Here is a 10155-nt window from a genome sequence, read left to right as displayed (position 1 = left end):
GGCACAGGACCTGGGAGGAAGAGCAGCACCACCTGCCCTTCCTAAGAGCACTGCTGGGCCCAGTGGCAGCCTTCAGGCAGGTGGAGCGTTCCATTGAGACCCGGAAGGACAGGGAGGCACCATGCACACTTCCAATGCTCAGGGGTGAATCTAGGACCCTCACCTGCCCCCAATCTCGACACACATGCTCCCGTGCCACCTAAGCGCTGGAGACACACACCACCTGCAGACTTGGAAGCATATGGAGCTGCTTGTAGCGAGAAGAGCATGGACTCGCTAAGGCAGGCCTTACTTGGATTCCAGACCTGCTATTGGCTTGGTGACCTAGATGTGGCAATGTCCACTCAGGCGCCCCTGCAGGACTGGGGGACGCTTCCCCAGCTGCTTGGAATGCGGCACCAGTGTGATAGTTGCTGAGAGCTGCCTGCTGTGAAAAACAGGGACCTGACCCTGGGGCAGCCTGTGTCTTATGGTCCACAGGGAGTGAGGGGAGAAACTAGCCAGGTGTCTCCATTTGGATTCTGCTGAAGGGCCCTCCTGCTCCTGCCCTTCCTAGGCTGCCTGAGCCTCTTCTTCCCTGCCTGGTCCTGCCTGCCTCACCCCTGCAGGCAGTAGGGTGCTGGAGCTGGTGGCACCAGCTGGTAGCAACTGATCCCCAGCACCTTTCCCCAAGCCTGCATCCACTGATGTCAAGCTCACGGGAGACTTTACACAGGAATCAGGAACCCCCCGCCTCATGGCTGTCGATCCCGAGGCCTTCTCAGTATGCCCCCTGGTTTTAAGACCCATTTGTGTCTCAGGATCTACTTCCCAGGGACTGAACTTAAGACAATAGGTGACTTTAGGTGGACGACATCTGCAAACCAGCCAGGCCACTGACTTTGGACGTTTCACCTAATCTCACCCAACCTGCCTCCTCATCACAAAATGAGGCACTTGGCCTAGATCTTTGAGTTCGGGGCTGTGCTACATGGTCTGAGAACTGAGCACGAGAGCTTCATCCACAACATGGGGACAGTCTCAGCTTGTGAGAAACACAAGACCACTGACCAGAGAGCTCACAGCCACACCAGCCGACAGGAAGCTCAGCAAATGAACGACAGGTTGGACAGTGGTCCCGGGAAAGTGACCATGAATTACTCTCCCAGAGCCTTGGGGCTCAAACACGGATCAGGTCATCACAGGAAACAGCCAAGACCTGTTTCTTCCGGGATCAGAACACAGCATGGACATAAATAGTCCCCAAACAATCCAAACACAAGATCTTCGCTACCATTTCTTCTTATGTTACCGCCACAAACAGAAGACAGTTGGAGAATTCTAGGGGAGGTTTGCAATGGCCCCAATGGTCTGATGGAGCCACATCTTTAGAACTGCGTTTCCCTTCTGCCACTAGGCCACTTGCTAGTGCGTAGGAGAGCGTCCGCCCTGGACTGTGCAGGGCTGTCCTGCTTCACAGAGGAGATTAGCGGTGCTCTATCTCTCCTCGTCCAGCCACCACTGAGGCCGATTGTTCGCAGCTGCCGTGGTCTCCTGGCAGAGGGCAATGGCGAGGATGTCTAAACAGAAGACACGGAATCATGCCTTCCCTGGAAGCAGATGAAAGCCACTGGTCTTTAACATTCTGTTGTGAACTTCCCTGATTCCCAAACTACGTGTTCGGGAATATAATCTGAGACATTGCTACCGTGTTGCTGCTTGGCAGTGTACTTTCCTGAGCCCTGCCTCATAGTGTTTGAAAATTAGCAGCCGCTGTGTCTCAGGTGGGGTTTAGCAAGTAGAAACGCAGGATGCCCAGCCGAATTTGAATTTCAGATAAATTAGGATAATGATTTTAGTATAAACATTTCCTTGGCAATATTTGAAGCATATTTTTGCAAAAATTCAAATTTAACTGGACATCTGCTATGGTTACAATGTTTGTGTCCTTTCAAAATTCATGTTGAAATATAATCCCCACTGTGGTGGTATTCCAAGGTGGGGGTCTTTTGGGAAGTGATTAAGTCCTGAGGCCTCCACTCTAGTGAAAGGGATTGAATGTCCATTCAAAAGCGACTTCAGAGAGTCCCCTGCCCTTCTGCCTTCCTGACGTGGGAGGACACACATCCACGTCTGCTGTCACGTGAGGGTACACATGGTGTACATCTCGGAAGCACAGAACAAGCCCTCGCCCCATGTGGAATCTGCCAGCACCCTGATCTTGTATTCTCAGTCTCCAAAACCATGAGAAACAGATTTCTGTTACTAAAAAATTACCCAGTCTAAGGTATTTTCATATAGCAGCAGAAATGGACTAAGACAGCATCCTATATTTTATCTGGCAATCCTAATTTTATGGACTTCCAGAAATCAAAAAGTGTAAGAAAAATTGGTGAAGTTCCACTTGAAAGAGCTTCAGCCATTTTTCACATTCTGGGTTCCCAGGACATCGCTGCAAGTCATCTCCCCTTGTCAACTGTAGCCGTTCTAATGAAGGACCACAGGCAAGGGGAGTATGGCAACATGTCAATGAAGAGACCCCAATCCGCGTGTAGCCCACAACGTGCCCTGCAGCCATAGACAGAGATCCCAGTGGGTTTCTGCATTCCCGGACCACAGGCCAGAAGACCAGGGCGGCCCTTCCAAAGGCTCTGTCTCTGTTGACGGTAGCACAGTGGGGTCACAGCTCACTTTTCTATCCCCAAGACCCAAGGGAGTCATTGGATGAGAATGTCCACGAGTCATTACGAAACAACCTTCCTACAAGCTATGAGGGAATTCAATCTCATTAAGCCATTTAAGCCATGACCTGACACCAACACTTGACTGTTATTTTGGACTTCCTGTTTCAGGGGTGGAAAACCATTCCTGTTGGCCACCAAGCACCTCTGGTTCTCCTTCCTGGGTCAGACAGGGTCACGGAACACTGAAGAGAAGCAAATCTCTGTTTGTTTGTTTTTGTTTGAGTTTACTTTTCTAAGAACGGTTTTGGGTTTGTAGCAGAATTGAGAGGAAGGTACAGAGTTCCCATCTAGCCACTGCCCTGTCACTACACGCACAGTCTCTCCATCATCACCATCCCCTTCCAAAGTGATATATTTGTTACAACTAATGAGGCTCCATTGACAGATCATTATCACTCAAAGTCCACAGTTTCCAGCAGGGTTTATTACTGGCGTTGTGCGTTCAATAGGTTTGGACAAAGGTGTGACATACTTCCACCATTATACTACCATCCTTGTGGTTTTTAAGCTACTGAGATTCGGGGACCCTGTTCCTGAAGCATGCCTTCGCCCATGCTAACTAATGTAATCAAGGCTGAAATATCTGGGGGTAGGTGCAGGGTCCAGGGTGCACAAGGCCATGTTACTCACCCAGGTCATAGCTGCAGGGGATAAAAGCAAAGAGGGTGGCTCCAGAACCAGAGCTGGGCTCAGCTGCCATTGTACAGCTCATTAACTGTGTGATATTGGGCAAGCCACTTGACCTCCTTAAGGATGAGATTCCTGGGAGGTCACAGCACTCTTGTTATGAAGATTAAATGAGATAATGCCTATAAAATGGCACAGCAGTTGGAATGCAGTGAGCACTCAATAAAAGTTAATATTAATAATTTTATTGTATGATTAATAAGAGATGGTGGTTCTAATGTAAGAATTCCCACAATGCATTTAGCAACCTCCACTTGAAGTTTCCAGAGGTGAGGAGTTCACAGCCTTGGGGTCTGCTGGTTCCATTTGGACTTAAATTGCTCTCAGTCACTGCCTGTGTTGGGCCATCTCCCTTTATCTTCCACCTCGCTGGGCCTAGTTCTGCCTTCTCCATTGACTCAGAAAAGTCTCATTCTTCTTTCACTTGACAGATTTTCAAATACTCAAAAGACACTGACCTTCTCCACCGTGCTCCCTACGATCACCTCTGTCCCCCTCTCCAGATTAAACTACCAGTTTTCCATTTCCTCATGAAACATGGCTCTTAACTATGCCCCATGCTCACCTCATTTGGCAGCACTTTGGTATTTACAGGTCCATGTAAAGGGAGCACCACGGTGGGAGGTCTGTGGGTCCCAGAGGAGTGAGTCCGACGGGCGGCCTCCGGTGCCACTGCCCTCAGCTGAGCGGCCTTGGCGGGGAACCCCTCCAGCCTCCAGCTCCTTCCCCAGGGTCTCCTTCTGCCTGTTGCTGGATAACAGACCTTTTTCCTTTAAAATAAATGCTTAGCAATTGATTTAATTTGCTAGTTTCCATCACATTCTAACCATACATTCATTCAACAGATAATTCTCTGATACCCACCACGTGGCTGACCCTGTGCTTGGAACCAAGGCTAAAAAGATCTGGACAAGAGATCAGACTGAGGCGACAGGCCATGGGTGGCTCCTCTGGGTGACTCCACCCGAGCACCACGTCTGGGTGCTTCCACTTACCCCAGCCGCTTTGCTTTGTTTAAATAAAGTTACGCTCTTTGGTCCTCCTCAGTACCAGCAAAGCAAATATGGGGGGTGGGGGACGAGAAAACTAGAAAAGTGAAAAGAAGAAAAAGATAGAGCTTAGCATTATCGGCTTAAATAATGCCATGCTATGGAAGGACACTGACCTTTGAAGCTGAGTACCCTTGAGCGTTTCAGTCTCTGGAGTTTTCTACTTTTCCCACGATCACTCAGCCTTCCCCAGCAGCGCCTGCCACCACCCACTAGCCCCTCCGGCTGATCCCTGGGTGCACTGGTCAGTGCTGGACACTTGGGTTTCTGAAGTGTGAGACTGTTCCTCTGAGTTCCAGTACTGAGGTCCGGAGCCCTGAGCCTTGGGCATGCCTTAAGGGAGGGTTTTCTTATTAGGACTGGAACAAACAAACAAGTAAACAGTTCTGCCTGTTCTCTCGTCTGCAGCGTGAACACAGTGCCTGGCAGGGTAGGAATCCAATCAATGTTAAGTGAGAAGATCTGCAAAGGTAGAGAGGATGTAGGCAACTGACCTACAAAGCAGGGGAAGCCCCAGAAGCACGCCAGCCCTGAGCAGCTCCGGATTCCAGTCCCTCTGGGAGCCGGGAAGGAGGTACAGGGCTGAAAAGGAGGAGCCCCCTTACTCAGCATGACTTAGCAGCATACGTTTTTAAAAAATCTAAAAATGTTGAAGGATAAAATAAAGAATATAGCTCAAAAAAAGAACAGAATAAAAAAAAAAGAAAAATAATAAATAGGCAAGAGGTCCAAAACATGGCAGCCAAGAACTCCACTAATATAAAGCAGAGAAACTAGAGAAGAGGAAGAAACACAGAACAGCTCCTCGCACCAGCAGGCACAGCGCTCTGGTCCCTGAGGGCCACTGAGTCAGCGCCGCAGGTGTGGAAGTTTGGGTGCCCTCAGACCCTTGGCACTCTGGAGCCTCTTGTCCAGCTGCAGGGGTGACTTGGGAAAGTGCAGCCCCATTGCCTCCATGAGTATCGCTCTCCAAGATGTCTCACTCCTGTTGGTGGCCCTCGGTGACCCGGCTCCTGTGGGCTCTCGTCCCTCCCTGCACACTGTCCTAGGTCTCCCGGCTCCAGCCACGCCTTTCTCTGTTCCTCCACGACCAAGCTCAGGCTTCCCGCTTGCTTTTGCCTCTATCCAGGACTGCTTTCCTCCTCCCCTCTTCTAGGCCTCCGCTCCAACATCACCTCCTGAGAGAGATCCTCCCTGAGCACCCTTACGGAGTACCTACCATCCCAAAGACATTCTCCAGCTTCGTCTTTCTGTTTTATATTCTTTGAACTCATCCCTGTCTGGAATTGTATTTATATATTTCTTATCTTTTTTTCCCCTTACCAGATTATAAGTCCCATACGGTGCAAACCTTATCTTTCATATTCACGGCAGTGTCTCTGGAGTTTAGAGCAGAGCCTGGGACAAAATAGGTATTCATTATACGATAAAATTATTGAGTTCCCAGGACAACAAATGACACGAAGTCTCACCGAAAAAATCACATCATCATGAAATATTATAGCACCATGTATAAATAAGAGCTCCTAAGAGTCTCAGAAAAACAGAATCAGAATGCATCAGACTCTCCTCAGCAACATCAAAGGCTAGAAGACAAGTAGTTTGACACCTTAGAAAAGCTGAAGATAATTTCCAACATACAATTCTATACCTAGCCAAACTATCTACCCAGATGTAAAGGTAGATCAAAGATAGTTTCAAACATAGTAAGAATTAAAAAAAAAAAAAAACAACAACAACAACAAAAAAAAAACTTCCCATTCACTTTTTAAAGAAGATTTTAAGGTTGTTCTAGTGCAGAGCAGAAAAGAAAATCAAGAAGGAGGAAGCTTTGGTGACCAGGAACAGAAGATATGACATAGCAGGGTGGTCAAGAGAAGTTCAGAACCATGTTGAGGAATGCTAGGTGAAGAGGTGTGCTGAAACCCAGGGACTCCTTGACTTTAGATGGAACAAGGGGGAAGGTTCCAGGAGAATGTCTTCCAATTAAAAAAAGGAGAAAAATAAAACGGAAACCTACTGGTGGTGTCCTAAGGGATCTGGTGGAGTAACTGCAAATAATAAAAAAGATGTGTAGAAAAGTTAGAAGTAATAAAAAAATGAGTGACACAATTTTTAATTCCAGAAGAAAAGAGGACTCTACAGAAAAATGGAAAATATATCACAGTACACTGAAATAAACAGGATCTTTACCTGGTCAAAATGGTTTAACTCCAGGTTATTGATTTATATTGAAAAATTTCAGTGCATAATTGTACTGAAAGGATGGAAAACAGCGTACAAGAGAGCCAAATTCTTGTCTACCATAGCAAGACCTCAACACTTGAGTTTAAAAACTGACAGTGAATTCATCAGTGTCCCAGGATGCAAGGTCAAGATCCACAACTCAGTTGCATTTCTTTAAACTAATAATGAAACTGCGGAAAACAAAATTAAACACACTATACTATTCACAGTTGCTTCGAAGAAAATGAAATACTTAGATTTACACTTAATAAAATAAGTACAAGAACACTGAAAATTTACAGAACACTGATGAAAGAAATCAATGAATGAATACCCAAATAAATGGACACACATATGTTCAAGGATCAGAAAACTCAACATGGTAAAGATATTAATTCCCCCATAATTGGTGTGTCATTTTAATGCCATTGCTATCAAAATACCACCAAGGTTTTTTTGTAAATATAAACAAGCTTATTCTAAATTTTATACAGCAAGGCAAAGGTCCTAGAACAGCTAAACCATGCTTAAAACTCAAAAGTGGGAAAAATCAGCCTAATGGGAAGGCTTACTGTATTGATATTTAAAAGGTGTGACAGTGGCAGAAAGACAGACCCAAAGAAGAGAATGGAAATTCCAGAAACGAGACTCACTTATGAATATTTGTAAGTAATTTTTGACAAAGGTATAAAATCAATTCAGTAGAGAAAGACAAGCTTTTCAAAACATTGTCCTGCAAGAACTGGACACCCATAGGCAGAAGACAAACCTTGACTTGGCAAGAGATAAGAGTCTTCTGTAAGACCAGTTCTCTTTGACCAGTGCAGGACGAAAGACTAAGACAAGCACGTGGCAGGCACGAGGGACCTCTGTGCACTGCTTCAAACTGGCTCTCATTCTAGCCCAAGTGGCAAAGCCCCAATCCACAGCTTCCCAAGTGCAGCCCACTGGCCCTCTCCCTTCCTTCTCTGGGGGTTGCACTGCCTGCCAGGAACAGCGGGCATCCCCCAGGCGCAACATGGAGGTGAGAAAAGCTAGCACCCAAAGACAGGTCGTGAGGTGCATTTCACAAGGCGCAGGGAAGATCCTGCGGCATGAAGAATGCCAGTCCTCTGGGCTCTGGCCAACCTAATGATGCTCCCAGGTTGGTTCTCCCTTCTTCCCTGCTTTTACACCCCTGTCTCTCACTTCTCCCGGGGAATACAATCACAAGACGACTACCTGCATGCAAGCCTTTGTCTCAGGCTTAGTTTTCAGAAGAACCAGGTTAAAAGATGGCATTCTTCTAGAAATAGCCACCCAAGGAGTTGGGGGGAAAATGACAGTCCCAAGCAACCTCTCTACACACACAGACTCAGAACTCCCCACCAGCTGGTCAAAGGGTTACTTTTATATACCAAGATAGCCAAGAGCACCAGGCATTTGAGAAACAATCTAAAATGCCAGGCAAGACCAAAACAAGACCAGGCACTGTGGCACATGCCTGCAATTGCAGCGACCCCGGAGGCTGAGGCAATAGGATTGCAAGTTCAAGGTCAGCCTCAGCAACTTACCACAACCCTGCCTTAAAATTAAAAATAATAATAATAATAATAATAAAAAGGTCAAGGGATATAGCTCAGTGGTAGAGCACTCTGGGTTCAATCCCCAGTACTGCAAAAATAAATAGATAAAATAGACAAAATAAACAACAACAAAACAAAGCCCAAAACAAAAGGCATATTGGAAAAATAGAGGCTATTAGGGACAATGAGGCTTTGAAATACTATAATAAAAATTCTTAAGAGATAAAATAACCTGCATCTATGAACTAAGACCAGGATTTTTTTTTTTCTAGTACTGGGGATTGAACCCAAGGTGCTTTATCATCAAGTTGCATCACCAGCCCTTTTTAACTTTTATTTTGAGACAGGGTCTCTCTAATTTGCTGAGGCTGATCTTGAGCTTGCAATCCTCCTGCCTCAGCCCCCCAACTAGCTGGGATTACAGGTGTACACTACCATGGCTGGCAGAATTTAAAATAAAAATTAAAAGAACAAAGAGCTCCTAGAAATTAAAAACATGATAGTAGGAGAAAAAAAAATGTTTTCAGTGCAAAGACCTGGAAAAGAACATTAAGGAAACTGCCAAAGAAGCAGTGCAAACAAGACCAAAGAGAACATGTATAGAAGTTCTAGAGAGAACAAAAAGAAGGGAGGAAATCAACAAAACCTCTGACAAAATTCCCAGGACATAATTTCTGATTAATAGGATGTTCCCAGAAAATAAACCCCTATCAACATGGCTTTGTGAAACTGAGGTCATTTGGGAAAGAAAATCCTTCAAAAGGTATGAAAAAAATATAAGTCATATGCAAAGACCAGAAATAAGAATGGTTCCAAGTCTGCTCAACAGCAGTAATGGAACCAGAAGATATCAAGCAATGCCATCAAAATTCTTAAGTGAAATCATTTCCAAATCTGTAATTCTAGATGAGTCAAACTATCAATCAAGAGGAAAGGTAGAACAAAGACATTTTCAAATACACAAGATTTCAGAAAAAAATTGTACCTCCCACACAACTTTTCCTCAAGCAAGAAACGGTGGATGTGTTCCACCAGATAAAGAGGGTAACCCAAACAACATGTATCCCATTTGTTTACAATAAAAAAAAAAAAGAGGGTAACCCAACAGGAATACACTGGATCAGGAAGCAGGTAACCCAGCACAGCAGAAGCACAAACAGGTGGAAGAGTAGGGGCATCTCACGAAGACCACTGTGTAGACAGTGCTGACTGTGTAGCAGACAACTGCTGCGGGTCAGAGGGGCTTAGGGGACCTGTGCCTGGCCTGCGTGGGCTTCAGTCAGTCACTTCCCTCTGGTTTCCACTTAGAGCTGAAGCCAAAGCCCCTTCTATTGATGAGAGTAATTGAGAACCCTTCAGAGGTGATGACGAACAACTGAGACTGAATGAGGAGGCCGAATGTGTTCCCTCCCTTCGTAAGTTAACATTAACCTCTGTATTTGAACCCATGGCTTGGTTAGAGGCTGTATTAGTCAGGATTCTCTCGAAGAACAGAAACAACAGGACATCAATATAGCCTCCTGCAGGCTGCAGAGCTGGAGAAACCAGTAGATCTAAGAAGCTGGGGCCTCAGAAGAAGAGGGACCCCTGATGCAGCCCCACACTGGGAACGAAGGCCTGGAAACTCCCTGGAGTCTCTGGTATGAGTCCACTTTGGAAGAGTGAGGGAGTTGGAGCCCACATGACTGAAGCACTGCCCAAGAATCGAGTGTGTCTGCTGCCGTTTCCTCATTCTTCCCCCTTTTTATTCCAACCAGACCCCCAACCTAGTGGACTGTGCTGCCCATATTTAGGTGGGCCTCCCCCTCAGTTTGCTGTCCCACATGCCAATCATTCCTGGAACCACCCTCACTGACACACCCTGAATTCTCTTCATCTTGGGCATCTCTTCATCCAATCAACAAT

The sequence above is a fragment of the Sciurus carolinensis genome, chromosome 2, assembly GCF_902686445.1.
Source record: "Sciurus carolinensis chromosome 2, mSciCar1.2, whole genome shotgun sequence".
Taxonomy (NCBI): Eukaryota; Metazoa; Chordata; class Mammalia; order Rodentia; family Sciuridae; genus Sciurus; species Sciurus carolinensis.
The sequence above is the reverse complement of the archived record's forward strand: the minus strand, read 5'-3'. Positions refer to the sequence as shown.